Source organism: Elephas maximus, chromosome 2, assembly GCF_024166365.1.
Source record: "Elephas maximus indicus isolate mEleMax1 chromosome 2, mEleMax1 primary haplotype, whole genome shotgun sequence".
NCBI classification, from domain to species: Eukaryota; Metazoa; Chordata; class Mammalia; order Proboscidea; family Elephantidae; genus Elephas; species Elephas maximus.
In genome coordinates, this window is record NC_064820.1 from 1,587,816 (window position 1) to 1,613,986 (window position 26,171).

Genomic DNA, 26,171 nt, shown 5'->3' on the forward strand with positions numbered 1-26,171 from the left:
CCGTGTACTCTGCCAAGCATGATGTCCTTCTCCAGGGACTGATCCCTCTTGATAAAGTGTCCAAAGTGTGTAAGATGCAGTCTCGCCATCCTTGCTTCTAAGGAGCATTCTGGTTGTACTTCTAAGGCAGATTTGTTCATTCTTCTGGCAGTCCATGGTATATTCAATATTCTTCGCCAACACCACAATTCAAAGGCATCAATTCTTCTTCAGTCTTCCTTATTCATTGTCCAGCTTTCACATGCATATGATGTCATTGAAAATACCATGGCTTGGATCAGGCTCACCCAAGTCTTCAAGGTGACATCCTTGCTCTTCAACACTTTAAAGAGGTCCTTTGCAGCAGATTTACCCAATGCAATGCATCTTGTGTGTTGCTGTGATGCTGGAAGCTATGCCACTGGTATTCAGATACCAGTAGGGTCACCTGTGGAGGACAGGCTTCAGCTGAGCATCTAGACTAAGACTAGGAAGAAGGACCTGGCAGTCTGCTTCTGAAAAGAATTAGCCAGTGAAAACCTTATGAATAGCAACAGAACACTGTCTGATATAGTGCTGGAAGATGAGCCCCCCAGGTTGGAAGGCACTCAAAAGATGACTGGGGAAGAGCTGCTTCCTCAAAATAGAGTCGACCTTAATGACATGGGTGGAGTAAAGCTTTCGGGACCTTCATTTGCTGATGTGGCACGACTCAAAATGAGAAGAAACAGCTTCAAACATCCATTAATAATCGGAATCTGGAATGTAAGAAGTATGAATCTAGGAAAATTGGAAATCATCAAAAATAAAATGGAACTCATAAACATTGATATCCTAGGCATCAGTGAGCTGAAATGAACTGGTATTGGCCATTTTGAATTGGACAATCATATAGTCTACTATGCTGGGAATGACAACTCGAAGAGGAATGGTGTTGCATTCATCATCAAAAAGAACATTTCAAGATCTATCCTGAAGTACAACGCTGTCTGTGACAGGATAATATCCACATGCGTACAAGGAAGACCAGGTAATACGACTATTATTCAAATTTATGCACCAACCACTAGGGCCAAAGATGAAGAAATAGAAGATTTTTATCAGCTGCTACAGCCTGAAATTGATCGAACATGCAATCAAGATGCATTGATAATTACTGGCAATTGGAATGCGAAAGTTGGAAACAAAGAAGAAGCATCAGTAGTTGGAAAATACGGCCTTGGTGATAGAAACAATGCCAGAGATCGAATGATAGAATTTTGCAAGACCAACGACATCTTCATTGCAAATACCTTCTTTCACCAACACAAACAGTGACTATACACATTTTTTTTTTTTTTATACACATGGACCTCGCCACATGGAACACACAGAAATCAAACACTACATCTGTGGAAAGAGGTGATGGAAAAGCTCAATCTCATCAGTCAGAACAAGGCCAGGGGCCGACTGTGGAATAGACCATCAATTGCTCATATGCAAGTTCAAGCTGAAACTGAAGAAAATCAGAGCAAGTCCATGAGAGCCAAAATATGAACTTGAGTATATCCTACCTGAATTTAGAGACCATCTCAAGAATAGGTTTGACGCATTGAACACTACTGACCAAAGACCAGATGACTTGTGGAATGACATCAAGGACATCATCCATGAAGAAAGCAAGGGGTCACTGAAAAGACAGGAAAGAAAGAAAAGACCAAGGTGTATGTCAGAGGAGACTCTGAAACTTGTTCTTGAGCGTTGAGCAGCTAAAGCAAAAGGAAGAATTGATGAAGTAAAAGAACCGAACAGAAGATTTCGAAGGGCCTCTTGAAAAGACAAAGTATTATAATGACATGTGCAAAGAGCTGGAGATGGAAAACCAAAAGGGAAGAACACGCTCAGCATTTCACAAGCTGAAAGAACTGAAGAAAAAATCCAAGCCTCGAGTTGCAATAGTGAAGGATTCCATGGGGAAAATATTAAACAACGCAGGAAGCATCAAAAGAAGATGGAAGGAATGCAGAGTCACTATACCAAAAAGAACTAGTCAATATTCAACCATTTCAAGAGGTGGCATATGATCAGCAACTGATGGTATTGAAGGAAGAAGTTCAAGCTGCTCTGAAGGCATTGGCGAAAAACAAGGCTCCAGGAATTGATGGAATATTAATTGAGATGTTTCAACAAACAGATGCAGCGCTGGAGGTGCTCACTTGTCTATGCCAAGAAATATGGAAGACAGCTTCCTGGCCAACTGACCTGAAGAGATCTATATTTATGCCTATTCCCAAGAAAGGTGATCCAACCGAATATGGAAATTATAGAACAATATCATTAATATCACATGCAAGCAAAATGTTGCTGAAGATCATTCAAAAACAGCTGCAGCAGTATATCGACAGGGAACTGCCAGAAATTCAGGCCAGTTTCAGAAGAGGATGTGGAACCAGGGATATCATTGCTGATGTCAGATGGATCCTGGCTGAAAGCAGAGAATACCAGAAGGATGTTTAAAAAAAAAAAAGGATGTTTACCTGTGTTTTATTGACTATGCAAAGGCATTCGACTGTGGATCTTAACAAACTGTGGATGACACTGCGAAGAATGGGAATTCCAGAACACTTAAATTGTGCTCATGAGGAACCTTTACATAGATCAAGAGGCAGTTGTTCAGACAGAACAAGGGGGTACTGATTGGTTTAAAGTCAGGAAAGGTGTGTGTCAGGGTTGTATTCTTTCACCATACCTATTCAGTCTGTATGCTGAACAAATCATCTGAGAAGCTGGACTATATGAAGAAGAACAGGGCATCAGGATTGGAGGAAGACTTATTAACAACCTGCATTATGCAGATGACACAACCTTGCTTGCTGAACGTGAAGAGGACTTGAAGCACTTACTAATGAAGATCAAAGACCACAGCCTTCAGTATGGATTGTACCTCAACATAAAGAAAACAAAAATTCTCACAACTGGACCAATAAGCAACATCATGATAAGGAGAGAAAAGATTGAAGTTGTCAAGGATTTCATTTTACTTGGATCCACAATCAACAGCCATGGAAGCAGCAGTCAAGACATCAAAAGATGCATTGCAGTGGGCAAATCTGCTGCAAAGGACCTCTTCAAAGTGTTGAAGAGCAAAGATGTCACCCTGAAGACTAAGGTGCACCAGACCCAAGCCATGGTATTTTCAATCACATCATATGCATGTGAAAGCTGGACAATGAATAAGAAAGACCGAAGAAGAGTTGATGCCTTTGAATTGTGGTGTTGGTGAAGAATATTGAATATACCATGGACTGCCAAAAGAACGAACAAATCTGTCTTGGAAGAAGTGTGGCCAGAATGCTCCTTAGAAGCGATGATGGTGAGACTGCGTCTTACATACTTTGGACATGTTGTCAGGAGGGATCAGTCCCTGGAGAAGGCCATCATGCTTGGCAGAGTACAGGGTCAGTGGAAAAGAGGAAGGCCCTCAACGAGGTGGATTGACACAGTGGCTGCAACAATGAGCTCAAGCAACGATTGTAAGGATGGCGCAGGACCGGGCTGTGTTTTGTTCTGTTGTGCATAGGGTTGCTATGAGTTGGAACCGACTCGATGGCACCTAACAACAACAACAACATACGTCTTTTGATTTCTTGCCTGCTGCTTCCATGGCTGTTGATTGTGGATCTAAGTAAAATGAAATCCTTGACAACTTCAATCTTTTCTCTGTTTATCATGATGTTGCTTATTGGTCCAGTTGTGAGGATTTTTGTTTTCTTTATGTTGAGGTACAATCCATACTGAAGGCTGTGGTCTTTGATCTTCATTAGTAAGTTCTTCAGGTCCTCTTCACTTTCAGCAAGCAGGATTGTGTCATCTGCACAACGCAGGTTTTTAATGAGCCTTCCTCCAATCCTGTTGCCCCGTTCTTCTTCATAAAGTCCAGCTTCTTGTATTATTTGTTCAGTATACAGATTGAATAGGTATGGTGAAAGAATAAAACCCTGACGCACACCTTTCCTGACTTTAAACCAATCAGTATCCCCTTTTTCTGTCTGAACAACTGCCTCTTGATCTATGTAAAGGCTCCTCATGAGCACAATTAAGTGTTCTGGAATTCCCATTCTTCACAATATTATCCATAATTTGTTACGATCCACACAGTTGAATGCCTTTGCATGGTCAATAAAACACAGGTAAACATCCTTCTGGTATTCTCTGCTTTCAGCAAGGATCCATCTGACATGAGCAATGATATCCCTGGTTCCACGTCGTCTTCTGAAACTGGCCTGAATTTCTGGCAGCTCCCTGTCGATATACTGCTGCAGCTGTTTTTGAATGATCTTCAGTAAAATTTTGCTTGCGTGTGATATTAATGATACTGTTCTATAATTTCCACATTCGGTTGGATCACCTTTCTTGGGAATAGGCATAAATATTGATCTCTTCAGGTCAGTTGGCCAGGAAGCTGTCTTCCATATTTCTTGGCATAGACAAGTGAGCACCTCCAGTGCTGCATCTGTTTGTTGAAACATCTCAATTGATATTCCATCAATTCCTGGAGCCTTGTTTTTCACCAATGCCTTCAGAGCAGCTTGGGCTTCTTCCTTCAGTACCATCCATTCTTGATCATATGCTATATATATATATATATATATATATATATACGGAAACCCTGGTGGTGTAGTGGTTAAGTGCTATGGCTGCTAACTGAAGGGTCAGCAGTGCGAATCTGCCAGGTCCTCCTTGGAAACTGTATGGGGCAGAGGTATGGCATCCTGTTGTTAGATGCCATAGAGTTGGTTTCAGACTCAAAGCAACCCTGTGTGCAACAGAACAAAACACTGCCCGGTCCTGCGCCATCCTCACAATCGTTGCTATGCTTGAGCTCATTGTTGCAGCCACTGTTTCAATCGATCTCGTTGAGGGTCTTCCTCTTTTTTGCTGACCCTCTACTTTACTAAGAATGATATCCTCCTCCAGGAATGGTCCTTCCTGATAACATGTCCAAAATATGTAAGACGAAGTCTTGCCATCCTTGCTTCTAAGGAGCGTTCTGGCTGTACTTCTTCCAAGACAGATTTGTTGCTTCTTTTGGCAGTCCATGGTATATTCGATGTTCTTTGCCAACAACATAATTCAAAGGCATCAATTCTTCTTTGGTCTTCCTAGTCACTGTCTAGCTTTTACTTGCATTTGAGGTGGTTGAAAACACTGTGGCTTGGGTCAGGTGCATCTTAGTCTTCGAGGTGACGTCTTTGCTTTTTAACACTTTAAAGATATCTTTTGCAGTGGATTTGTCCCATGCAATGCATCAGTTGATTTTTTTTAAGTTATGTTGAATTTTTTTCATTTTTATTGTGCTTTAAGTGAAAGTTTACAAATCAAGTCAACCTCTCATACAATAATTTATATATACCTTGCTATATACTCCCAGCTGCTCTCCCCTAATGAGACAGCATACTCCTTCTCTCCACCCTCTATTTCCATGTCCATTCAGCCAGCTTCTGTCCCCCTCTGCCTTCTCATCTCTCTTCCAGACAGGAGCTACCCACATAGTCTCATGTGTCTACTTGATCCAGGAAGCTCACTCCTTACCAGTATCATTTTCTATCTTATAGTCCAGTCCAATCCAATCCCTGTCTGAAGAGTTGGCTTTGAGAATGGTTCCTGTCTTGGACTAACAGAAGGTCTGGAACCATGACCTCCGGGGTCCTTCTAGTCTCAGTCAGACCATTAAGTCTGCTCTTTCTACGAGAGTTTGAGATCTGCATCCTACTGCTATTCTCCTCCCTTAAGGGCTCTCTGTTGTGTTCCCTGTCAGGGCAGTCATCGGTTGTAACCAGGTACCCTCTAGTTCCCCTGGTCTCAGGCTGATGTAGTCTCTGGTTTATGTGGCCCTTTGTATCTCTTGGGCTCATAATTACCTTCTGTCTTTGGTGTTCTTCATTCTCCTTTGGTCCAGGTGGGTTGAGAGCAATTGATGCATCTTAGATGGCCACTTGCTAGTGTTTAAGACCCCAGATGCCAGTCTCCAAAGTGGGATGCAGAACTCGGTTGATTTCTTGACTCCTGCTTCCATGAATGTTGTGACTCCCCCAGCCTGTGCTGCTGGCCATGGGAAGATGGCACTATATACTGACCATTGATTGAATTTCCTGTGGACTACCAGAAGAATGAACAAATCAGTTTTGGAGGAAGTACAACCAGAATGTTCTTTAGAAGTGTGGATGGCGAGACTTTGTTTTGCTTACTTTGGGCATGTCATCAGGAAAGACCAATCACTAGAAAAACGCATTATGGTTGGTAAAGTAGAGGGTCAACAAAAATGAGAGAAAACCTCAGTGAGATGGATTGACACAATAGTTGCAATGATGGGCGTATACATACCAACAATTGTGAGGATGGTGCAGGAATGGGCAAAATTTCCTTCTGTTATACATAAGGTTACTGTGATTATTATGATTGTGTGTCAACTTGGATGGGCCATAATTCTCAGTGGTTGGGCAGTTATGATGTAGTTTGGAAGTCATATGATGATGTGATCATTTCCATGATGAAATTTGAGATTATGTGATCACCTCTGTGATGGGATCTGCTATGAGTAGCCAGTCAACGGATAGGAAGTTTACTTGGGCATATGACCTGCATCGATTATAAATGAATGTTTTGGCAAAGCTCATGGGCTTTTGCTTGCTCTGGATCCTACAGTTGGCTTCTGTTCATCTGACCTCTGGTTCTTGGAGCTTGAGCTAGCAGCTTACCTGTGGTCTTGCCTGATCATCTTGGGATTTGTTGGTCTTTGCAGACTGTGGGCAAGAGCTCTGCTCCCTGACCTGCTGATCTGGGATTCACCAGCCCCTGTGGCTACGTGAATCATCAAAAGCCTCCAGTCTGACCCACGGATTTGGGACATTCCAGCCTCTACAACCGAGTGAGCCATTTCCTTTATATAAATATTTATACACTACTGGTTTTGCTTCTCTAGAGAACCCAGCCTAAGACAGTCACCATGAGTCTGAACTGACTCAATGGCAACCAACAACAACAGCAGCAACAATATATTAAGCTTTAAACTTGAAGCCTTACATTGCACCCTGTAATGTTGTAGGTTGTCACCTCCCAGCCGGCCCTGTAACTGGGGTTTCAGAAGACCATTCCACCATTCTATCAAGCCAACTTCTTCTGTGTAAAGGCATGTGGTAAGCCCAGGGATTTCCGTAGGCAAGAACCCGTTGCTGCAGTGCCTTAACTATGAAGTGTCTCCTAGCTGGAGATGATTGTTGTTGTTGTTGTTAGGTGCTGTCAAGCTGGTTCCGACTCATAGTGACCTTATGCACAACAGAACGAAACACTGCCTGGTCCTGAGCCATCCTTACAATCGTTGTTATGCTTGAGCTCATTGTTGCAGCCATTGTGTCAATCCACCTCGTTGAGGGTCTTCCTCTTTTCCACTGACCCTGTACTCTGCCAAGCATGATGTCCTTCTCCAGGGACTGATCCCTCCTGAAAACATGTCCAAAGTATGTAAGACGCAGTCTCACCATCATCGCTTCTAAGGAGCATTCTGGGTGCACTTCTTCCAAGACGGATTTGTTTGTTCTTTTGGCAGTCCATGGTATATTCAATATTCTTCTCCAACACCACAATTCAAAGGCATCAATCCGTCTTTGGTCTTCCTTATTCGTTGTCCGCTGGGGATGACATTATGTAGGATATTCTGGTACTGGTTGAGGCATTCTGTAAGCCCAGTAACTGTGAGGTAGACATATGTACTGTGGGAGGAACAGAAAGTTCAAGCTTGGAGTCTGTCTACTGTGTGAGGACAAAGCATGTCTCCTCTCTAAGGAAGAACACAGTCCAGGGAATCAGGCTCAAAAAAACACCACCCAGTGAGGGGGCAAAAACTCAGGAGACCATCACACAGTGTAGGGACCAGGTTCATGAGAAACCACCCAGGGCAGGGGTCAGACTTAGGGAAGTGTCACCCAGTGCAGAGACCAGACTCAGGAGACCATCACCCAGTGCAGGGACCATACTCAGGAGAATATCACTCAGTTCAGGGACCAGACTCAGGAGGACATCACCCGGTGCAGTGACCTGGCTCAGGAGAGCTTCACTCAGTGCAGGAACCAGACTCAGGAGAATGTCATCCAGTACAGGCGTCTGACTCAGGAGAGCATCAGCCTGTGAGGGAGTCAGCCTCAGGAGAGCACCAGGCACAAAGGTGATTGTAGATGGGACGAGATGCACATGCAGACAAAACAGGACATTGCTCATGGGCATGATCTGAAAGAGGGAGCTCCCTCTTCAGAATCATCAAAGGACTGGAAGAAGAGAAGTAAATGAAGAAGAAGAGCTTAGCTGAGTCATCAGAGCCCCTGGCCCGAGTTGGTTGGTGAAGTCACGCACTGACTTCACTGCTCAGGTCCCTCATAAACTTTATATTAAAACCAGCCAGGCACATCCATGGGAATCAGTGCAGATTCTTGAAAGGCTTCTTTCCTTGTGAGTTTCTCATTTTATACTGGAATTCTGATCAATGTTCCTCCACATGACATTTCCCTATGAGCCAAGTAGCAAGTCAATGGGTGGGTTCAAGTGGTGTGTCTGTCTATAGCACCACACTCCACTGCCTGAGGACACTCTAAATGTCCTCGAATGTGGCTCATGCCATAGAGATTCCTGTGGACTTTGCTGTGTCAAATATTTTCTTTCAAATTGAAAATCCCTATAGCTCGGAATCATCAGAATGTAATGAACCAGGCAAAAATCTGATTTAATATTTGTCCCTGCAAAGGGAGCATTGAGGTGAAGGAGGCAGGGCCGAGGGATTCCTGTAGGAGCAGGAGGAGTCAAGGGCTGGAGGCAGCGCCCCATTCTTGAGCAGCAAAATGAGCGAGTGATGATAGGGCTGAGTTGGCACCTGGCTTCAGGGGGCCTTCTTGGAAGGCTTTTATCTGCAAAGACAATGAAGCTACAGAAATTGGATTTGGCCTTCCCTGCCTCTTAATTCCAATTCTTTTTTCTACCCCTTCCCCCCAGCTTTCCTCTTAAAACTGGGGTAACTGTAGGGGTGGAACAATAAAAATCATGATAAACAAAGAACAAATTGAAGTTGTCAATGATTCCATTCTACTTGGATCAACAATCAATGCCCATGGAAGCAGCAATCAAGAAATCAAATGATGTATCGCACTGTGCAAATCTACTACAGAAACTGTCCCCATTGCCTTCCAGTCAATTCTGACTCATAACAACCCTATAGGACAGAGTAGAACTGCCCCATAGAGTTTCCAAGAAGCGTCAGTGGATCCTAACCGCCAACCTTTTGGTTAGCAGCTGTAGCACTTAACCACTATGCCACCAGGGTTTCCTAAAGACCTCTTTAAAGTTCTAAAAAACAGTGATGTCACTTTGAGGACTAAGGTGCTCCTGATCCAAGCCATGGTATTTTCAATTGCTTCATAGGAATATGAAAACTGGACAATGAATAAGGAAGACCGAAGAATTGTGGTGTTGGTGAAGAATATTGAGTATAGCACGGACTGCCAGAAGAATGAACAGATCTGTCTTGGAAGAAGTACAACCATAATGATCCTTAGAAGGGAGGATGGTGAGACTTTGTCTCACGTACTTTGGACATGTTATCAGGAAGGACCAGTTCTGGAGAAGGATATCATGGTTGGTAAAGTAGAGGGTCAGCAAAAAAAGAAGACCCTCAATGAGATGGACTGACACAATGTCTACAACAATGGTCTACAACAGCAATGATTGTGGATAGATTAAATGTTATGGATTGAATTGTGTGCCCCCAAAATGTGTATCAACTTGGCTAGGCCACGATTCCCAGTACTGTGTGGTTGTCCTCCATTTTGTGGTCTGATGTGATTTTCCTATGTGTTGTAAATCCTAATCTCTGCCTGTGGTTAATGAGGCAAGATTAGGTTTTGTTAAAGAGGATTGGTGTGGATGTAACACTCTTAATCAGGTCACAGCCCTGATCCTGTGTAAGGGTTGTTTCCCCGGGTTGTGGTCTGCATCACCTTTTATCTTACAAGAGAGAAAAGGAGAGAGAAGTGAGCAGAGAGATGGAGGACCTCATACCACCAAGAAAGAAGTGTGGGAGCTGAGTGTGTCCTTTGGCTTGGAGGTCCCTGTGCTGAGAAGCTCCTAGACCAGGGGAAGATTGATGACAAGGACCTTTCCCCAGAACTGACAGAGAAAGAAAGCCTTCCCCTTGAGATGGTGCCCTGAATTTGGACTCCTAGCCTCCTAGACTGTGAGAGAATAAATTTGTTTGTCAAAGCCATCCACTTGTGGTACTCCTGTTACAGCAGTACTAGATGACTAAAACAGTGCATGACCGGGGATTTCATTCTGTTGTACTTAGGGTCACTATGAGTCTTAACTGACTCGAGGGCGCCTAACAGCAACATAACACTTGGGGGCATTTTCAAAGAGAAGAAACATATTTTCCTTCTTGGGTGGCTCCCGGGGTCCCTTGGCTGGGCCCGTTTTGCACTCACCAGGTGGGTGGTGTTGTGGAAAACAGGCTGGTTTGGGGGTTGGAGCTGCTGAGCTTGTGTCAGAGGCCGTGAGTTATTTGGTCTTTCTTAGTCTGAAAGCTCCACTGGCAGAAGCTGAAACTCAAGTGACTTCTCAGTCGTAGGAGAAGATCGTATGACTAGAGTATTAAACGAAGTTCTTAGCAGGTGTCAGGTGCTGTGGGTGTTCCCTGCCTTTGGGGATGAGGGGGTTTGGGTGGGCAGGGAGCTAGGAGGGGTAGAGTAAAGGCCTGGGGTGTAGGAGTGAGTGGGACATTTCCACCGACTGATAGACTGAGGGGGAATGTCAGCAGTAGAGGGAAGGATGTTGGCTCTGAGGGGCCAGGACAGGTTACCCCTGGTGGAGGACTCGGAAGTCATTGTAGGTGTCTTGTGTGTTGGAGAGTTATTTAAGAATTTTCTATTAGCAGTCTTCAGTGGATCAGATGAGGGGGAAGCCTGCAGGTAGGGTAAAAGAGAAATCCATCTGGAAAGCTTATTTTCCCAGGTTCTGAGCTGTGACGAGGCCCTGCCAGCCTTGAGAATACTGAGAATGTCCTGCTAGGTATCAGTCTCCTGGTAATGCTGTGACAGAAATACCACACGTGGTAGCTCCAAGAACAGAAGTTTATTTTTTTATGTTTCACATGGCCAGAAATCCAAATCAGGTCTTGGACATGTTGATTTCTTCCTTGAGGGTAGTGCTGGGCATTTCTTGGTTCCTTGGTTTGTAGCTGATCCTTATATGACATCTGCCTTTCCCAGTGTGTGCTCGTCTCTGGTCTAATGTGCCCTGTTTATAACTCAGAAGGGATTAGATTTAGAACCCAGCCTACTCCTCAGGTATGATCTAGTTGGTATAACAAAGAAAACTCTATTTCCAAACAGGATTATGACCAGAGGGATAGGAGTTAGGATTCCCACACATATTTTGGGGGATACAATTCAATCTGTAATATTGGTGAAAGGCAAATGGGGCCAAGAACCTTGTCACTTGGGGTCCCAAATTCTAGTTGTCCATCTGTTGCTTCAGCATCTCACTCTGGACTTTCTGTGCCTTTGTTTTCCAACTCAGAATAGCAGGTCACCCAATATTGCTCCCAGCTTCAAATGGCATGTCGGTAAGCGTAAGGCAATGTGAGAAACTCCAAGGAATAAGGAATGGTGGTCCCATGACCATGCAGGCTCAGCGTTCTCTGGGTGCTGTGAAGCTGCTCACTCTACTCATGTTGCAGGAAATATTTGACAAAGACTAGGTGTCACTATTTTCTTTCTGTTAAATGTGAGGTTGATGTCCTCTGTTTGGAAAAATGATCTGGCTCATGTTTTCCCTCCCATTCCCTTTCCAGTTCTCCCTTTGAGGACAAATTCCTTCACCCATTAGCCACTCTGAGGCCATGAGGAGTGTTGCAATTGAACATATATGTAAGATATAAGTCGATTTCTTTTGAGATATAAGAGAGACAATTAAGCAAGCAGAAATGGGGGAAGTTAGATGCCACTCCACATGAAGATCACCAAAAAGCCAATGAACGGAAGTTGAAAAGGAGCCAAGGACCTTCCCCCAGAGCCAACAGAGAGAGAGAGAGAGAGAGAGGGAGAGAGAGAGAGGAAGAGAGAGAGAGCCTTCCTCTAGAGCCTTTGCCCTGAATTTGAACTTCTATCCTCTTAAACTGTGAGAAAACAAATTTCTGTTTGTTAAAGCCACCCATTTGTGGTATTTTAATACTGTTACAGCAGCAGTAGGTAACTAAGACAAAGGCTGAGGGGGTCAAATCCTACAGCCACCTCTAACCCGTTGGCCAGATGTCACTGTGCCATGGCACCCTCTCGGAAAATTCTCTTACTGGAGGCCTGTTTCAAGTTCAACGTCATTATCTTTGTTAAGAAAATCTGAGCCTTCATATCGAACATTGTTTGTCAGTATGGCGTCAGTGCACACAGTTGCAGGAATAAAAGAAATCATAAGCAGTTAGTCTTAAGAAGTGTGATGACTACATACAACTTTTTGTTGTTATGGTGGTAGAAATAAATGTAGGAAAACATTTGCCAGTTAAACAATTTTTACATGCACAATTCAGTGACTTCGATTGCATTCATCATCTTGTGCAACTATCTCCACTATCCTTTTCCAAATTATTCCACCCCATTAACAGAAACTCAGTGCCCCCAAGCAGACTCCCCTTTTCCTCCTCCCTCCTGGCCCTAGTCGCCACCAATAAACTTTGCTGTCCGTGTATTTACCTGTTTCATATTAGTGGGGTCATAGAGTATTTGTCCTTTTGTGACTGACTTATTTCACTCAGCATAATGTTTTCAAGGTTCATCCGTGTTGTGGCGTGAGTCAGGACTTCATTTCTCTTTTTAGCTGAGTAATATTCTGTCGTATGAATATGCCACATTGTGTTTATCCATTCATCTGCCGATAAACATTTAGGTTGTTTCCACTTTTTGGTATTGTGAATAGTGCTGCAATGAGCATTGATGTACAGATTTGTTTGCATTTCTGCGTTCAGTTCTTTTGGGTTATATACAACTTATTTTACTTTTTATATTCAAACTGGATCCAAACACAAAATGCCTTTTCTGTAGAATTTCCACTGAGTTCAGTTCATCCAGGCGAGAGTTCACCCACAGTGATGCATACCTCTTACTCACTGCAGTCATTATTGCATCGACATGCCTCATTAAGTGAAAATTGTGGTCCACGTTACACTTACCACTAATAAGGAGATGAGAACCATGGTTAGATGTAGTATCTGTTCATTGGCTTATAGATCCACAATGCCACAGCGAGTTCTATGAAACCACGTGATCTCGGAGGCCTGGGGTTTGTGTAATAAATCAGAACTAACTGGAAAGGCCTCCAAGTGCTCCCTGGACTGTTGTCTGTGCTACAAAAAATGTTTCTTCTTTGCAAAGTGCACAATACATCTCATGATCAATCCCTTTTATTTTTAGTGGAGGTGGAAGAGGATCTGAATCTCAAGGAAAATATTTGTAAGTAGTCAGACACCAGCACCCTCCACCTCTGCTTCTATAAAAGACAGTACAGTCCCATCCCTGGAGCAGGGCTAGCTGTAGTCTTTGTGAGTCCTGGGTAAGAGTAGCTTCTTGGGAAAATCGGTGGCCAGTGGAAAGTCAGCAAGTCTCATTACTATGGGTCATCTCAAACCAAAGGACAGGAATCCCCAACCAAAGTCAATGGGATCATGGCCACGGAGTGAATAATTCAACTGGAAAGAGTTGGTGAAAAGCTACATAGTTTGAAATGAAAGGCAAGATAAGACAGAAAGAGGAAACACTAGCCTTCATCTCCTGCCATCCCCAGTGTTGAGAACAGTACTTGGAACAGAATGAGTGCTATGAAATGTTTGCCGAGTGTCTTAGTTATCTAGTGCTGCTGTAACAGAAATACCACAAGTGGATGGCTTTAACAAACACAGATTTATTCTCTCACAGTCTAGGAGGCTAGAAGTCTGAATTCAAGGTGCCAGCTCCAGGGGAAGGCTTTCTCTCTCTGTTGGCTCTAGGGGAAGGTCCTTGTCATTAATCTTCCCCTGGGTTTAGGAGTTTCTCAGCACAGGGACCCTGGGTCCAAAGGACACACTCTGGTCTCAGCTCTTTCTTGGTGGTAGGAGGTCCCTCGCCTCTCTGCTCACTTCTCTCTTTATGTCTCAAAAGAGATTGACTCAAGATACAACCTAATCCTGTAGATTGCGTCCTGCCTCATTAACATCATAGATATTAGGATTTACAACACACGGTATAATTGCATCAGATCACAAAATGGAAAACAACCATACAATACTGGAAATCATGACCTAGCCAAGTTGGCATGTATTTTGGGGGGACACAACTCAATTCATGACACCAAGTAAATAAATGAATGAGCCCAAGCTTTCTTTTCCACCCTTGCCCAAATCCTGGAAAGGTAAACCAAAACCAGAGAGTAAAAATCTAACTCTAATCAAATCCAAGAAGAGTGTTAGAAATGTGAAATATTTTAAAAATTGGGAAAAAGATGATGTCTAAAACAGAAGTAATTTGAAAACTACTCAGTGAGGTAGCAGAATGATCACCAGGTTGGGAACTAGGAAACATGGGTCCTATACTAAATATTCTTGATCGTATGCTAGCTCCTCAAATTGTTGAATGCTGACCAATTATTTTTGATATGGTGACTCTGGATATTCCTTCCATCTTCTTTTGATGTTTCCTGTGTTGTTTAATATTTTTGTGGTAGAATCCTTCAATAAGCAACTTTAGGCTTGAATTTTTTCTTCAGTTCTTTCAGCTTGAGAAATGCCAAACATGTTCTTCCCTTTTGGTTTTCTAACTCCAGGTCTTTGCACATATCATTATAACACTTTACTTTGTCTTCTCGAGCTGCCCTTTGAGATCTTCTGTTCAGCTCTTTTACATCGCCATTTCTTCCTTTTGCTTTAGGTATGCTATATTCAAGAGCAAGTTTCAGAGTCTCTTCTGACATCCATTTTGTCTTTTCTTTCTTTCCTGTCTTTTTAGTGACCTCTTGATTTCTTCATGTATGACGGTTGATATTCAACCATTTCAGGAGATACCATATGATCAAGAACCAATGGTACTGAAGGAAGAGGTCCAAGCTGCCCTGAAAGCATTGGCAAAAAACAAGGCTCTAGGAGTCGATGGAATACCAATTGAGATGTTTCAACGAATGGATGCAGCACTGGAAGTGCTCACTCATCTATGACAAGAAATTTTGGAAGACAGATACCTGGCCAATTGACTGGAAGAGACCCATATTTGTACCAATTCCAAAGAAAGCTGATCCAACAGAATGCAGAAATTATTGAACAATATCATTAATATCACATGCAAGTAAAATTTTGCTGCAGATCAGTCAAAAGCAGTTGAAGCAGTACAGTGACAGGGAACTGCCAGAAACTTAAGCCAGATTCAGAAGTGGACATGGAACAAGGGATACCAGTGGATATCAGTGATGTCAGATGGATCCTGGCTGAAAGCAGAGAATACCAAAAAAATGTTTACCTATGTTTATTAACTATGCAAAGGCATTTGACTGTGTGGATCATAACAGGTTATGGATAACGTTGTGAAGTACGAGAATTCCAGAACACTTAATTGTGCTCACGAGGGACCTGTACTTAGTCATTTGAACAGAATGAGGGGATACTATGTGGTTTCAAGTTAAGAAATGTGTACTTCAGTGTTGTATCCTTTCACCATACCTACTCAATCTGCATGCTGAACAAATAATCCGAGAAGCTGGACTATATGAAGAAGAACACAGCATTAGGATTGGAGGAAGACTCATTAACAACCTGCGTTATGCAGATGACACAACCTTGCTTGCTGAAAGTGAAGAGGACTTGAAGCACTTACTGATGAAGACCAAAGACCACAGCCTTCAGTATGGATTACACCTCATCATAAAGAAAACAAAAATCCTCACAACTGGACCAATAAGCAATATCAAGATAAATGGAGAAAGGAATGAAGTTTTAAAGGATTTCATTTTACTTGGATCAACAGTGAACACCCATAGAAGCAGCAGTTAAGAAATCAAAAGATGTATTGCATTGGGCAAAGCTGCTGCAAAAGACCTCTTTAAAGTGTTAAAAAGCAAAGATGTCACTTTAAGGACTAAGGTGCTCCTGACCCAAGCCATGCTGTTTTCAGTCATCTTATATGCATGTGAAAGCAAGATGATGAATAAGGAAGACTGAAGAAGAACTGATGCCTTTAAATTATGGTGTTGGCGAAGAATATTGAATATACCGTGGACTTCCAGAAGAATGAACAAATCTGTCTTGGAAGAAGTATAGCCAGAATGCTCATTAGAAACAAGGATGGTGACACTTTGTCTAACATACTTCGGACATGTTATCAGGAAGGATCAGTGCCTGAAGAAGGACATCATGCTTGGTAAAGTAGAGGGTCAGAGAAAAAGAGGAAGACCCTCGATGAGATGGCTGCTCAATAGGCTCAAGCGTAACAATGATTGTGAGAATGGTTCAGAACTGGGCAGTGTTTCGTTCTGTTGTACGTAGGGTCGCTATGAGTTGGAATGGACTCAACGTCACCTAACAACAACATACTAAATATAATAGCTGCAACAATGGACTTAAGCCATCATCATGAAGGTGATGCAGGACTGGGCAACATTTTCTTGTTATACATAAAGTCGCCATTAGTCAAAGCTGACTTGGTGGCAACTTACAACATCAGCAACAATATTAAATATTTTTCAACTTGACATATGCCTCAAGGAGGTGCTATAATTTTTTTTTTTTTTTTTTAAGGGAAGAGATATTCAGTAAATGGTGTGGGAACAACTGGCAAACTAATAGGAAAAAATATTGTAGGACAAGTCATACTATATAGCTAAATAAATTCCAGTTGTATTAAAAAATTAAATATAAACTTGATGCAAGTGTTAAACTAAAGGAAAATAGAACTGTATACTTACTGAGCATCTCATGATGATCCCATGTGTTACAGAGTAGAACTGCCCCATAGAGCTTCCTAGGCCATAATATTTACAGCAGCATATTGCCAGGTTTTCTTCTGTGGAGTGGCTGGGTGGATTCGAACCTCCAACCTTTCGGTTAGCAGCTGAATGCTTAACTGTGGGTTGTTATGAGTTGAAAATTAACTCAATGGCACCTAACAACAACACTGAGCATCTGGTAGGAGGACATTTTATTATAAGGTAAATTGAAAAGAATATAGGTTATGTTGTTGTTAGGTGCTGTTCAGTCACTTCTGACTCATAGAGATCCTATGTTCAACAGAACAAAACACTGCCTGGTCCTGTGCCATCCTCACAATCATTGCTATGTTTGAGCCCGTTGTTGCAGCCACTGTGTCAGTCTATCTCGTCAAGGGTCTTCCTCTTCTTTACTGAGCCTCTACTTTACCAAGCATGATGTCCTTCTCCAGGGAAGGTAATACACAGTGTATATATGTAATACACAGGTTTAGTGTCCACCTTGACTGTTGTTGTTAGGTGCTGTCCAGTCATTTTTGACTAATAGTGACCCTATGTACAACAGAACAAAACACTGCCCAGTCCTGTGCCATCCTCACAATCCTTGCTATGCTTGAGCCCATTGTGGCAGCCACTGTGTCAATCCATCTCGTTGAGGGTCTTCCTCTGCTTTGTTGACCCCCTACCAACCATGATGGTCCTCCAGGGACTGATCTCTCCTGATAACATGCCCAAAGTATGTAAGACATAGTCTCGTCATCCTTGCCTCTAAGGAGCATTCTGGTTGTACTTCTTCCAAGACAGATTTGTTTGTTCTTTTGGCAGTCTGTATTCAATATTCTTTGCCAACACCACAATTCAAAGGAGTCTGTTCTTCTTTGGTCTTCCTTGTTCATCGTCCAGCTTTCACATGCCTACGAGGCAGTTGAAGACACTGTGGCTTGGGTCAGGCACACCTTAGAATTCAAGGTTACATCTTTGCTTTCCAACACTTTAAAGAGGTCTTTTAGGCTTAACAATTCCAGTGTCCTCTGCCCCAGTGTAACCACTGGTGGACACCTTTCCAGATTCTTTTCCTATAAAAGGTTTTACACCTTATAAATTACACTGAGCCTTGTATTTTTCATTCAGCATTGGGCCTTGGAGAGCAGTCCATTTTAGTGCATATTGATCTGCTTCTTTGTTTTTAACTGTTCAACAGGATATGGTTCCACAATTCTAAGAAAAAAGCATTTCACACTTGAAACCGCCCCAGAATTTTATATCCAAAATATCTATCAAGTTTGAGGGCCATATAAAGACATTTTCAGACCTGTGAGAACACAGCTTAGTTTTCTGTTATGGAGTTACTAGAGGATGTATCCCAAGTGCAACAAGCAGTAAACCAATAAAGAGGATATAAAAGGTAGGAGTCAGTGGGCAAGCCCAGGAGCTTTCCTCCTCAATCTGCCTTAATCCTCGCACTAAGTTCCTATCCCTGTTTCTGGAGACACTTCTCTCATTCTTGCTTTTGCTCCTCTTCAGACCCATGCCCCTCCATCTCAGACCTCCACAAACCTCAAAAATGCTCTCACTTAATTTTTTTGTAAAGCAATTCAGTTCTCCTTTGTCTCCCCTGGCCCACTTTGGTCATGCCCTGAGAATTTCAGCCTTCATATGCCTGCACCCCCATGCGTCTGTCAGTTTGTCATACTGTGGGGGCTTGCACGTTGCTGTGATGCTAGAAGCTATTCCACTGGTATTCAGATACCAGCAGGGTCACCCATGGCAGACAGCTTTCAGCTGAGCTTCCAAACTAAGACAGACTAGGAAGAAGGACCTGGCGATCTAATTCTGAAAAGAATTAGCCAGTGCCTTAGTCATCTAGTGCTGCTGTAACAGAAATACCACAAGTAGATGGCTGTAACAAAGAGAAATTTGTTCTCTCACTGTCTAGTAGGCCAGAAGTCCAAATTCAGGGCCTCAGCTCCAGGAGAAACCTTTCTCTCTCTGTCGGCTCTGGAGGAAGGTCTTTGTCATCAGTCTTCCCTTGGTCTGGGAGCATCTTAGCACAGGAACCTCAGGTCCAAAGGACACACTCTGCTCCTGGGGCTGTTTTTTTGGTGGTATGAGGTTCCCATGTCTCTGCTTGTTTCTCTCTTTTATATCTCAAAAGAGATTGGCTTAAGACACTACCTAATGTTGTAGACCTTATCAATATATCTGCCGCTAATCTATCTTATTACATCATAGCGATAGGATTTACAACACGTGGGGAAATCACATAAAGTGGTGGGCAATCACAAAATACTGGGATTCATGGCCAAGCTAAGTTGACAGATATTTTGGGGGGACACAATTCAACCCATGACAGCAAGTGAAAACCGTATTTATAGCAGCACAACACTGTCTGATATAGTCCCAGAAGATGAGCCCCTTAGGTTGGAAGGCATTCAAAAGATGACTGGGGAAGAGCTGCGTCCTCAAAGTAGAGTCAATCTTAGTGATGTGGATGGAGTCAAGCTTTCGGGACCTTCGTTTGCTGATGTGGAACGACTCAAAATGAGAAGAACAGCTGCAAATATCCATTAATAATTGTAATGCAGAATGTAGGAAGTATGAATCTAGGAAAACTGGAAATCGTCAAAAATGAAATGGAACACAGAAACATTGATATCCTAGGCATTAGTGAGCTGAAATGGACCATTATTGGCCATTTTGAATGGGATAATCATATGGCCTACTATGCCGGGAATGACAACCTGAAGAGGAATGGCATTGCATTCATCATCAAAAAGAACATTTCGAGATCTATTCTGAAGTACAACAGTGTCAGTGATAGGATAATATCCACATGCCTACAATGAAGACCAGTTAATATGACTGTTATTCAAATTTATACATCAGCATCTAAGGCCAAAGATGAGGAAATTAGAGATTCTTACCAACTTCTGCAGTCTCCAATTGATCAAACATGTAATCAGGATGCATTGATAATTACTGGTGATTGGAATGTGAAAGTTGGAAATGAAGAAGGACCGTAGTTGGAAAATATGGCCTTAGTGATAGAAAAGTTGCTGGAGATCACATAATAGAATTTTGCAAGACCAACAACTTATTCATTACAAGACATTTTTTCAACAACTTAAATGGTGACTGTACACATGGACCTCGCCAGATGGAATACACAGGAATCAAATCAGCTACATCTGTGGAAAGAGACAATGGAAGAGCTCAATATCATCAGTCAGAACAAGGCCAGGGGCTGACTGTGGAACAGACCATCAATTGCTCATATGCAAGTACAAGTTGAAACCGAAGAAAATTAGAACAAGTCTATGAGAGCCAAAGTATGACCTTGAGTATATCCCACCTGGATTTAGAGACCATCTCAAGGATAGATTTGATGCATTGAACACTAATGACCAAAGACCAGGCAAGTTGTGGAATGACATGAAGGACATCATTCATGAAGAAAGCAAGAGGTCATTAAAAAGACAGGAAAGAAAGAAAATGGATGTCCAAAGAGACCCTGAAACTTGCTTTTGAATGTTGAGAAGCTAAAGTGAAAGGAAGAAATGATGAAGTAAAAGAGCTGGACAGAAGATTTCAAAGGGTGGCTCGAGAAGACAAAGTATTATATGACAAGTGCAAAGACCTGGAGATAGAAAACCAAAAGGGAAGAACACGCTTGGCGTTTCTCAAGCTGAAAGAATTGAAGGAAATTTCAAGCCTTGCGTTGCAATAGTGAAGGATTCTATGGGGAAAATATTAATCGACACAGAGAGCATCCAAAGAAGATGCAAGGAATACACAGAGTCACTGTACCAAAAAGAATTGGTTCATGTTCTACCATTTCAGGACATAGCGTATGATCAGGAACCAAGCTGCACTGAAGGCACTGGCAAAAAACAAGCTTCCATGAATTGACAGAATACCAACTCAGATGATTCAACAAACGGAAGTAGCACTGGAAGTGCTTACTCATCTATGACAAGAAATTTGGAAGACAGCTAACTGGCCAACCCACTGGAAGAGATCCAATTTATGCCTATTTCCAAGAAAGGTGATCCAGCTGAATGCAGAAACTATCAAACAATATCATTAATGTCACACACCAGTAAAACTTTGCTGAAGATTATTTAAAAGTGGCTGCAGCAGTATATCGACAGGGAACTGCCAGAAATTTAAGCCAGATTCAGAAGAGAATGTGGAATCAGAGGTATCATAGCTGATGTGAGATGGATCTTGGCTTAAAGCAGACAATACCAGAAAGATGTTTACCATTGTTTTATTGACTATGGAGACATTCCATCGTGTGGGTCATAACAAATTATGGATAACATTGTGAAGAATGGGAATTCCAGAACATTTAATTGTGCTTCTGAGGAAGCTGTACATACATCAAGAGCAGTCATTGGAATGGAACAAGGGAATACTGCATGGCTTAAAGTTAGTAAAGGTGTGCATCAATGTACCCTTTCACCATACCTATTCAATCAGTATGCTGAGCAAATAACCTGAAAAGCTGGCCTATATGAAGAAGAACAGGAATCAGGATTGGAGAAAAACTCATTAACAACCTGTGTTATGCAGATGACACAAACTTGCTTGATGAAAGTGAGGAGGACTTGAAGCACTTACTAATGAAGATCAAAGAACACAGCCTTCAGTATGGATTACACCTCAACATAAAGAAAGTAAAAATCCTCACAACTAGACCAATAAGCAACATCATGATAAACAGAGAAAATATTGAAGCTGTCAAGGATTTCATTCAACTTGATTCCATTATCAATGTCCATGAAAGCAGCAGTCAAGAAATCAAGAGATGCGTTCATTGCATTGGGAAAATCTGCTCCAAAAGACCTTTTTAAAGTGTTAAAAAGCAAAGACACACCTTGAAGATTAAGGTGTGCCTGACTCAAGCCATGGTGTTTCTCATATGCATGTGAAAGCTAGATGATGAATAAGACCCAAGAAGAACTGATGCCTTTGAATTGTGGTATTGGTGAAGAATATTGAATATACCACGGACTGCCAAAAGAAGGAACAAATCTGTCTTGGAAGAAGTACAACCAGAATGCTCCTTAGAGGCAAGGATGGCGAGACTGCGTCTTACATACTTTGGACATGTTGTCAGGAGGGATCAGTCCCTGGAGAAGGCCATCATGCTTGGCAGAGTACAGGGTCAGTGGAAAAGAGGAAGACCCTCAACGAGGTGGATTGACACAGTGGCTGCAACAATGAGCTCAAGCGTAATAAGGATTGTAAGGATGGCGCAGGACTGGGCAGTGTTTCGTTCTGTTGCGCATAGGGTTGCTGTGAGGCGGAACCGACTCGATGGTACCTAACAACAACAACAACAACAGGTATTTAAACCTGGGAACTACCATAAAAAGTTCCTCAGCCAAAAGAAGATCTTCTCTGAGCAAATCCAGCATTCATGCTTTTTTTTTTTCTACTGTTGTTCTGTTTTCTAACTTATTAGTTTCTGTCTTTTTCTTGAAGAATTCTTCATTTAGCTTCTCTTCAGTTTATTTTGTTGGTCTCATCATTTTTGAGTTGTATGCTTAATTTGTTTGTTTCCATTCATTCTTTGTTTTTCTTCTCTTTTAATCAGTAGAATATATGTGTTTTTCTTTGAGCTTTGCTTGTTTTTTTTCCCCATAGATTCTTACATTTGATGATTTCATTATTGTTTTGTTTGTCCATTCTCTTTAACCCAGGGAGCAGAGCCATCAGTAGTCTTTGTAAGTCCTGGGGAAGGCTTTGTAAAAGCTTTTTTTCCTTTCTCCCCCCCACCCCCCGCTCCTGGGTGGAAGGGCCTTTTTGTATTTTGATTTCATTTTCAGTTTATAGTTTTAGTGCATTGCGATCTTAGAAAGTTTTCTGCCCTTTTTTTGCTTTCTGGAGGTTTCTTTTAGGCCTGACCATGTCCAATTTTAATGACAATTTCCTGGACACTGGAAGTGAAGGTATTATGTTTCAGGGCATGTGTGCGAATGTGTGCATGCATGTGTGTGAATATGTGTGTGTATTTGTGTATTATACATCATATCCACTTCATTGTAGATATGATGTATAATACATTGTGGTTGTTGTTAGGTGCCGTCCAGTCGGTTCCGACTCGTAGTGACCCTATGCACGACAGAACGAAACACTGCCCGGTCCTGCGCCATCATCACAGTCATTGTTATGGTTGAGCTCATTGTTGCAGCCACTGTGTCAATCCACCTCGTTGAGGGTCTTCCACTTTTCCACTGACCCTGTACTTTGCCAAGCATGATGTCCTTCTCCAGGGACTGATCCCTCCTGACAACATGTCCAAAGTATGTAAGACACAGTCTCGCCATTCTTGCTTCTAAGGAGCATTCTGGTTGTACTTCTAAGACAGATTTATTTGTTCTTCTGGCAGTCCATGGTATAGTCAATATTCTTCGCCAACACCACAATTCAGAGGCGTCAGCTCTTCTTCGGTCTTCCTTATTCATCATCCATATTTCACATGCATATGATGCGATTGCAAATATCATGGCTTGGGTCAGCTGCCTCTTAGTCTTCAAGGTGACGTCTTTGCTTTTCAACACTTTAAAGAGGTCTTTTGCAGCAGATTTGCCCAGTGCAATGCGTCTTTTGATTTCTTGACTGTGCTGCTTCCATGGCTGTTGATTGTGGATCCAAGTAAAATGAAATCCTTGACAACTTCAATCTTATGATATTTAAATTTTTGTTCACCTCATGTGTTAAGTACAGGGGGGGTGCACAGGTATTCTGAGTTGTTACATCTTTATTGTGACATTGCACAATTTCATCCAGAGTCCATTTTTGTCTTTTTAAAAAAAATGTTTTATGGTTTGCAGCCTGTCTTGAGTGATACTAAGATCACAACCCTGCTCTTTTTTGTTTGCATTTGAGTTTTGTCAAACCTTTTATTTTGAGTCTTTATGAATTACTTGTTTTTAATGTATCCCTTGTGTACAGCTTAAACTTGGGTTTTGTTTGGCAGTCAACCTGAAAACCTTTTTTCCTCCTCTTTCCAGCTCTCCCTCTAAGTCCTTTTTTTATTAATCTTCAATAATGACTGCATTTCCTTGCAGGTCGTTCCTGTCTGGGAAATGTATCTGAGCTAAGACAGCTTTTTAGCCTTCAGAACTCAAGGACTCTTTCTTTTCTGCTGCCACAGAGACACAGAGCTTCCTGAAAATATGGCTGTCTGTGTGATCCTTTTTGTAGATTTTCCCCTCTGCTTCTTTCGATGTAACTAGATCAAGGAGGGCTTTTGCCATGGACTGTGCCCATCTCCCACCTTTCACCGTCATTGTTGAAAACAAAGGTTACTCCTGTTGTAATAAAGCGTAGGCCCTTCATCCTCAGGAGGTATACTTTGGTGGCATTTTCTGAGTTCTGACGCCACTATGTCCTCTCTTCACTCTCTGTGCTTCTTCTCTGTACTTCCTCCCATGTGGCTTCTGCCGAGTTTCAGCTGTACTTGTAAGTCTTTACATATATTTTAGAGTCTATAGATTATATTTAAGAAGCCCTGGTGGAGCAATGGTTAAGCACTCATTTTTAACCAAAGAGTTAGTGTTTTGAACCCACCAGTAGCTCTGTGGGAGAAAGACCTGGTATAATCTGCTCCCGTGAAGATTACGGCTGAGAAAGCCCTATGGAGAGGTTTTACTCGGTCATGTGGGGTTGCTGTGAGTTGAAACTGACAACAACAGCAACAGATTATCCTTCTCTCTAAGTTTCACTGAGAATGAAGTTTCTGTTTATTTATTATTATTTTTTTTGTAATGCTTCTTGTTACTTGCATGATTTGCAGAAAAGAAGGGGAGAGACGTGGACTAACTAGCCATGTTCAACCTGAAGTCCATCTGTGTTTTTTAAAACAATTTTTACGGTTTCAATTTTGACATATAACTCTTTAAGTTATCAGATATTTATGTTTTTGTAATGTATGAGCTTGAGATCTGATATATATATATAATTTTTCTAGTTGTCCCAATATCATTTATTGACTATTCTGACCTTGCTTCTTTGCTTTGAAATGACATATTTATCATATGCTAAATTTTTATATTTACTTTTTTGGGAACATTTTCTTGTGTCTGTTTCTTTAGGTGCTGTTGTTACCATAGCATTTTAATACCGAATATTTATGATGTACTTTTTGAGTTTTCTTTTTCAGAAATTTTTTTTTGCTCTTCTGCTAGATTTAATTCATTAGAGTATAATTTGAATATTGAAAATGGAGATACAGTATATAGTATTTTCTGCATTTACTGAGTTACAGAATCCTTTTGGAAGAGCAAGGATTTTTATCTTTTGAAACTGATATTCTATGAAACATACCTAGGGAATTGCTGCTGTAGTATTTTAACAGTAAATATGCTGATTGTTGGTTAAAAAGAAGACATCTAACATATTAAAGAAGTATTTCTGTATTTTTATTTTTCTAAGTGTTTTTAAAAATTGAAATGGGGATTAAATTTGGCATCTGTTGAGAAGAACCATTGTTCCTTCCTGACTTGTCACATAATGAATTATGTCCAGAATTTACTTCTCACTGTCAACCATCTATGTATCTCACTATAAACCATATGTGTTCAGCGTATGTTATTTTAATATATTTCTAGATTTGGTATTTTTGCATCTATATTTGTGAAATTAGTTTGCAGTTGTCTTTGTTGGGTTTTGATTTTAGGTGGTTCAAACTTCTTAAAATGAAATAACACTCTTCTTTCTCTGAGATAGCTTAAAATACATAGAGATTGTCAGTTGTTCACACGGTTGAAGGTACTTACTGGGGAAATCATGGCATCCTTCTGTCTCTTTGGGGTTGTTCTTTGACACACTGTTGAGTCTCTTCTGTAGTGCTAAGGCACAATGGACTAGAGTCATTGAATTACCTGGGTTAAAGCCTACCAACTGCAGTTATTAGATTATGGGAAGCTTCTGAATCTTTCTAAACTTCTATTTCCTCACCTGAACAAGCAGGCACAAAAACAGAACCTACCTGAATTTAGAGACCATTTTGAGAATAGATTTGATGGATTGAACACTAATAACTGAACACTAGACAAGCTGTGGGATGACATCAAGGACATCATACATGAAGAAAGCAAAAGGTCATTAAAAAGACAGGAAAGAAAGAGAAGACCAAAATGGTTGTCAGAAGAGACTCTGAAACTTGC

General features: G+C 41.6%; 1 long non-coding RNA gene across 5 annotated transcripts in view; it reads left to right on the plus strand.

The window, feature by feature from the left end:
- The window catches only part of LOC126062730 (uncharacterized), a 232,726-nt gene that overhangs the window by 91,281 nt on the left and 115,274 nt on the right, over nt 1-26,171 (plus strand). The window contains exon 3 of one of the 5 annotated variants that reach the window (XR_007514133.1): nt 15,027-25,000. The exons of the other annotated variants lie outside the window; for them this stretch is intronic. This is a non-coding gene — a long non-coding RNA (uncharacterized LOC126062730). Of the gene's footprint in view, nt 1-15,026; nt 25,001-26,171 lie in introns of those variants that run through there. 5 annotated transcript variants of the gene reach the window in all.